General features: G+C 38.4%; 1 long non-coding RNA gene across 1 annotated transcript; it reads right to left on the bottom strand.

Moving 5' to 3' along the window:
- Positions 1-571: 571 nt before the first annotated feature.
- Positions 572-6553, bottom strand: LOC116420244. The gene is made up of 3 exons (XR_004230548.1): positions 6494-6553; positions 1100-1125; positions 572-630 (listed from the first exon to the last, which is right to left on the bottom strand). It is a non-coding gene; the product is annotated as an uncharacterized LOC116420244 (long non-coding RNA).
- Positions 6554-7250: the final 697 nt, after the last annotated feature.

Below are 7250 nucleotides of genomic sequence, written 5' to 3'. Positions count from 1 at the left end.
AAAGTTTCCCCTTCTATAGATCTTGGTTTTTTCACCTGAAAATTGGAGACAATTTATTCAAAATGAATTAAGCATCCCATAAAATGAGGAGGCCAAATTGGTTGAACTCTCAGGTTCCATACAACTCGAAACCTGTGATGTATTCAAAATCCCGTGCTAAGCAAATACAGGGAAAATACAACTGATCCTTGGAGCCACCAGCAGCAGCTACATCTTGCTCCGAGAAGGACAGAGTTTTGCCAACAGTGAAGTCTCACCCAACCCCCCAAAAGATTAGTGATCACTTGTATATTGTAGAATTTGCTGAAAGAACAAAGGAGCTGAGGACCTTCTTCCCACATGCCTCTCTAAGAGTCTTAAAACAGTCTAAGCTTTTGAAATTTGTGTTATAAATGACATAATGTAATCTGCTTCTGACAATAGATGCTGAAGCATCCCTAGACCCAGGGCCCGTTAGACCGTGAATGGGGAAGGGCTCCAAACTGAGAGTGAATCAGGAGACTCAGTGAATGGAAAAGAGGCTCAGGGAGACTGCGGACTGCTGAACTCAGCATCCTTCTCTCTCCGGGGCCTGGTGAGCCTCCCAGAGGTGCTGACAGCATCTTTCTATTTCCTGAGCTTCTTCTTTGCCTGAAACCAAGAAAACAAAGTGTTTCACAGAGATCAAAATAGAGGCTCTTCCCAGGAGCAAAACAGGAATGGAGGCCACATAAAACCCTTAGTGTTCTCTGGGCATGTATCTGACAGTAGAGGCTCGTTGGCCACAAAAGTTGGGACTTTTTCTGACCATCCTGCAACACATTGTTTTCAGCACATCATTAAGTGTGCTGTGGTGTCTAGGCCTCTGTACTAGGAATCGCCATTGATATGATAAATAAAACTACATTTTCTTTAATCTAGAAAAGAGACAAGAGAAATGATTCTTCTCCTCTCTCAATTATCCTTGTTCTTTCCTCTCTCATTTCTTTCTTTCTCCTCCTCTTCCTTTTTCCTTTCTTTACTCTACCTCTCCCTATCCTTTTATTACTTGGAGAGGCAACATATTTGTAATAGGGTAAAAAGTACTGACGTAGCCATCAGGAATGTCTCGGTTACTTACGGACCATGTGACCACAGCTTCTTCACCTGTAAGGTAAGAATAATAACATCACTTGACATATCACCATAAGATCAATGTGAAAATTGAAATGGATCATGCATGTAGAGTAGTTAGCAAACCTTAAAACTGTGTATAAATAGTCAGCTCTCATTTGTTTCTTCCTTCCTTCCCTCCCTTCCTTTCTTCTACTATAGTTTCTTATTGGTAAGGCATTTTTTTTTTATCTTGTCCACCTTTTTTGATGCCCTTTAGGCAAAGATACTGAAGTGGTTTGAAATTTCCTTCTCCAGATCATTTTATAGATGAAGAAACTGAGACTAACAGGTTTACGTGGCTTGTCTAGAATAACACTCAATAACGTTCTGAAGCTGGAGTTGAATTCAGGAAGATGAGTCTTCCTGACTCCAGACTTTTCACTGTCAACTGTGCCACCTAGTTCTGCTTGTTAAATGCCTACTGTGTTCAGATCTTCACGATTCTTTAACTTAAAGTTCCAAGAATTTCTGTTAATTATTATTATTCTCCATTTTTTCTGCAGTAAAAGCTTCCCTCAGTGACTCATCTTCCTAAAGAAATGGTCGGCTTTCCAAAATCCATACTAATAGAGAATAGCCTCTGGCAAAGCCCTACCAGGCTCTGAGCACAAATGTAGATAAGCAACTGATATCCTTACCCAAGGATCATGCAGGCTAGAGAGGACTAGGTTTGGAAACAATCCTCCCCAGAAGATTGCTCACCAGAGTGGAGTTCTGTCTGTTTCCATCCATAAATGGGTCTATATCTATATACAATTGATGTCCTTTTGCTTGACTGTACCCCTCAGGAGGCCATCTCCACAGATGATGCAAAGGACATTTGGAAATGTGAGGGCATCTAGAGGATTATTCTCTAACCAATAAATTTAAGAAGAGCAATTAGCATTGATGGAATTGAATGGAATCTCTTTGAAGCCCATTGTAAGACTTCTCCCTTAAGCCATTTAAAGTCCATTTTACCACTCACTCTGCTCAGCTTTCAAGTCTCTTAATGAAACCCGAATTCTTTAGTCAAATTGTTAACTGTCTCTACAATTTTGCATCGTCTAAAATATGACTAGCATTGTCTATTCTCCATTCCAGTCATGATGAGTGGGGTCCTGATAGCTCAGTCAGGTTCTCTGCTAAAGAACCACTCCAGGTAGACATTTATTTGTTACCAGTCTTTGATCCTGAAAACTCATTGATGCATTATCAGAGCCCAGATTCCTAAGACTTAGATTGGCAAAACTTTGAGAAAGTTCAACGGGTTGGCTTAAGAATAATAGACTAGGACCTGAAAAGAAATGAGTTTTGAATTTTATGTGACCCTGTGTTTGAGCCTCAGTTTTCAGCAGGATGGGAATTATTAGAATCTACCTCAAAGGGTCATTGTGACCATCCAATGAAATAGTACCATTCCCTGTAAAGTGTTTTTACAAGTAGTAAAGTGTTATGTTAATGCTAGATATTATTATCATTAATATCTACTTTTTGTTTCATAAAAGAATGATATAGGGAGAAAAGAAATTGGTCAGCTGGCAAATTCTGGTCCAAGTGATACTAGAATGTGGCCTAGCTCCTTGCCCAAAGATATTTACAAAACAGTCCTTGTCTCTCTTCCCTTTTCTCTTCAGTTGGAGTTTAGTGACTTTTCTGGGGCTACACAGAGTAAGTGTGACTTCAGATTTGAACAGTTTTCCTTTGACTCCCTCCAATCTGGGCTAAGTGGCTTGCCCGTGATCCACAAGATAAATGTTTGAGACCAGATTGGAACTCGTATCCTCTATCTTCAGGTTAAGTGCTCTATCCACTGTGTCACTTTCCTCCTCATTTCACAACATTCTGAAGTAAGGATACGTGGAATGGAGCTACTTATCATAGTAGGGCATTCTGGGTGAGGCACTGATCTCTTTGGCTTGTCTTTTAAGAGTTTTCTCCCAAGTTAAACAGGCAACCGAAGTTAACTTGGGATTTTTCAAACCCACGATTTTAGTGGTGAAAAGTTCTGCCAAATCTAGACTATCCTGGAATTGATTGGCAATTCTGAACTCTCTGTGACCCTCCTTTGGAGTCATTTGTCTAACAACAATATGGAAATTAATAAAAGATCTAAAATTAAATGGCCCCCTTCAATATGGTTTAATTGCCTCTAACCCTTTGAAGAGAATTCAAACCCTGGCCTACTGTATCTTCAAAGAAAAGCATCTCTTCCAGGAGGTTACAACCATTAAGCAGATGAAAAATAATGTTTTCAGGGAATTAAAATGTCTTGTGTCCCCGCTTCTAAAAGAGCAGAGAGTCATTTAGGCTGAATAGTCCTCTTCAGATGATGGAAGGGACTTCAGTCTTTCATCATCCCCAATTCTTCCCTTTGTGGAGTTCCTTAATGAGGTGCATTGACAGGCAGAGCTGATTTCCATTGCAGGAATAAGGAACAAGCAGACATTCCTTCTTCCTTTCAAGTCATGCTCAGGAGAGCAGGATTCTAAGCTGGGTCCTGATCCTAACCCTATCCATGGACCTTCTCAATTTTCATTCCTATTTTGATTTTCATTAGATTGAATTCAATCACAAAATACAGAATGTCAAATTGGGATACATAGTGAACCCTCATGTCTCCATCATAATCAATATACCCGATATGCTTTCCAAACTTTACATGAAGACTACAGGGAGGGTCTATTTTTCAGTAGCCCAATTTTGAGAAGTTTGGCTTTACTAATTACAACTTTTTATATAAATTTGATCACTATTAAATGTCTTATTATTAGATTTGATCCAGCATTTCACCTTGCCTTAATTTTTTGGATCTTAAGAGCATGTTAGCTATCCCTTTTGTATTATCTCATCTCCAAATCCAGTAAGCTTCCCACCTGTACTTTGTTTCTTTCTACAAAGGTGCTACACACATTAAGACAATCCGTCACATCCCTGGGTTCCTCTGATCAGGTTCCATTCTGGAGTATTCTGTGGCTTGGCCAGTGAATTACTTTCAAGTTCATTCAGTTATCCAATTAACTATATATTTCCAGCTTTTCCTCAGCAAAGCATGGAGTACTCTCATTTATTGGAATAAATTAAGGAATAGTTCTCCTACATCAGCTTAGCCATCCTGCCCAAAGAAGTGAGATTAGTTCTTGATGAAGGTATGTTGACTATTGGGAATCAGAGCTTCCCTTTCAGTTATAACCACAGCTCTTAGTTTAAGCATAGGATCTGACATTAAATGGGTAACTCTGGGCCAGGGATTTTTTTGGTTCACTATATTGTAAAAGTGGATTAATAATGCTTGAAAATCCCACTCTGTAGGGTTGGTATAAAGAAGGAGTTTAGTAATTGCTAAAGATAATAATAAGATTAAGACTAACAAGACTAACTGATTCTTTTCTACAGCAAAATAACGTTTTGGTCAGGTATACTTATTGTGTATCTAATTTATATTTTAATATATTTAACATCTACTGGTCATCCTGCCATCTAGGGAGGGGTGGGGGGTAAGAGGTGAAAAATTGGAACAAGAGGTTTGGCAATTGTTAATGCTGTAAAGTTACCCATGTATATATCCTGTAAATAAAAGGCTATTAAATAAAAATAAAAAAAATAATAAAAAAGACTAACAAGACTAAGCATTGAAATAGTTGAGTAAATAGGTGGCTCAGTGAATACAACATTGGGGCTATAATCAGAAAAACCCGAGTTTAAACCCTGCTTTAAACATTAGCTGTGTGAGCTTGGATAAGTCATTTAATTCTGTATGCCTAAATTTCCTCATCTGTAAAGTGATCTGAAGAAAGAAATGGCAAACACTATCATTTCCACCAAAAAACTCCCAAATGGCGTCACAAATAGCCAGACATATCTGAAATGATAAAAAAAAATTAAAAATTATTTAAATGTTTACAAAATGCTTTACAAATATCATTTTCTTACTCTCCTCCCCCTTTTTTTACTGTCTTTGCCCAATCACTGTAATTCCTGCTTCCTTCAAGTTACAGCTCAAATCTCACCTTCTGTACCTTTCCATATCCTCCTCATTTCTAGTGCCTACCAGCTGTTCTTTTCAATTTAGCTTTTTATAGTTTGCACATATTTATTTGTTTATTATCTCTCCCATTAGACTGAGAGCTCTGTGAGAGAAGAAATAATCTTTTGCCTTTCTTTGTATCTTTTGCTCTTAATGCAATGTGTATATGCTATTAGGATACAGTAGGTACTTAATATATGTTTATTAATTTATCCTCCCAACTCTAGAAATGTAATTATAATTCCTATTTTAGAGATGGGACAACTGAGGCCAAAGGGGTTAAGTATTTTTCTAGTAAGTATCTGAGATTGGATAAGATTAATCGAGTCAAAGTTCAACCCTTTCTTTACCGAGTCACCAGAAATGGCACTTAATATATTTATGTTGGAGCAATTAAGATAAGTAGAGAAGAGAAAAAGTCAAAAGAGGGCTGAGTCTACTTCTGCCATTTACAATGTCCTTGAATGAGTCCCTTTCCTAACTTTTCCCATTCCTCTAATGGGGCATTTGAGCATGATGATCATTATGGTTTTGCCCAAGTTGAAAGTCTCTGCTTATGGGTAACTTTCGCACAAAGTACAATATTATTCTACTAGTAAACCAAGTAATCAATGGGAAAATACATGAATAGCTCTTGATCTTTCCAAATTTTATCAAACAGGGTGATGAGAAGGAGATGATGTGACCATGTATGTGGTGACCATGATAATAGTACCATAGGATGTAAGAAATGGATGAGACTTCTTCCTGTTGGTCAAAGGGCTGGGAGTGAGTGAGAATGCCATAGAAAGAATAACAGGAATTCAGGGAATTTATATAGAAACTTTGCAGTCTAAACAACTTTGTTATTGTTGTTGTTAGTAGTTAGACTTAAATTTTATCACTATTAAATGTCATTATTGATTTGGGGAGGAAACCTGTTTTTCTTTGATTCCTGTCCCTTTCCCCTGAGACAAAGGTTATATACTTTTTGTTTCTTCAAATCCAAAGTAAAGTTCCATTTTAATGGGAGAAAAAACCCTGTTGAAATCAATTAGTTTCCCTAAATCTGTTGCTAAGCTTTCAAAGGACGGAGTTCTTTATGTACATGCCGCCTTCAGAACTTGCAGAGGGAGGGAGAGCAGGGCTGGAGCTGATGGGCGGCCTCATCTCTGCTGTCATCTGCAGATACCATTATCTAGAGAAGATCCCAAATGCCTCAGTGGACAACAAGCAAAGGCAGTTTCACTTTCACAGAAATCTGAATTTGTTGGCGACACATATTTTTCTGTCATATTAGATAATCAATCTGAGCAGAGACCAATTTTCGCTCAATCAACAATACTTTAAGCAAAGTTACGTCTGTGAACTCACTCAACCAAGCAGAGGCCTTGGAGATATGCCGAGCATGTTCTTGTGGGGCTCCTGTGTGCGACCAGAAGAGCTCCGTCTCTCGGCTGGACAGGAGAAGTTGCCATGTGTTGGAGCTGTTGTACATCCCCACTGGTGGGTTCGATTTCAATTCAATTCAATTCAGGGAGTATTCACCAAATGCCTTCTTTGATCCAGACACAGGACTAAGGAAGAAAAAACAAAAACAAGCTTTTAACCTAAAGGAGCTTATGAATTTGGGGAGAAGTGAAAAGTACATATCTGAATAAATACCAACTACATAAAAATATTTGTTTTTCTTTGTTTTAACTCATTCATTTTTATTTGTTTGCTAACAATTTTCAAACAATTTTGCTGATCAAGGAGCTAGGTGGCGCAATGGATAGAGCACCAGCCCTGAAGTCAGAAGGACCTCGAGCTCAAATCTAGCCTCAGACACTTAACACTTTCTAGCTGTGTGACCCTGGGCAAGTCACTTGATCCCAATTGCCTCAGCCCAAAAACAAAACAAAACAATTTTGTTCATCAGAGATGTCTGAATGAAAATCAAGATTCCAGGAGACAGAGGTGAGGAAAAAGTGTTCCAGGTATGGGAGCCAGCCTGAGCAAGGTAAGCCCCTGGCTTGGAATATCATGGAAAAAACACTTGCTCAGTCTGGCTGAAAGGTAGAATGAGGGGCAGAATATTACACAATGTCTATTTTGACTAATAGTATTTTCCCATTTTCTCTAATTATGA

The sequence above is a fragment of the Sarcophilus harrisii genome, chromosome X, assembly GCF_902635505.1.
Source record: "Sarcophilus harrisii chromosome X, mSarHar1.11, whole genome shotgun sequence".
NCBI lineage: Eukaryota > Metazoa > Chordata > Mammalia > Dasyuromorphia > Dasyuridae > Sarcophilus > Sarcophilus harrisii.
The sequence above is the reverse complement of the archived record's forward strand: the minus strand, read 5'-3'. Positions and strand labels throughout refer to the sequence as shown.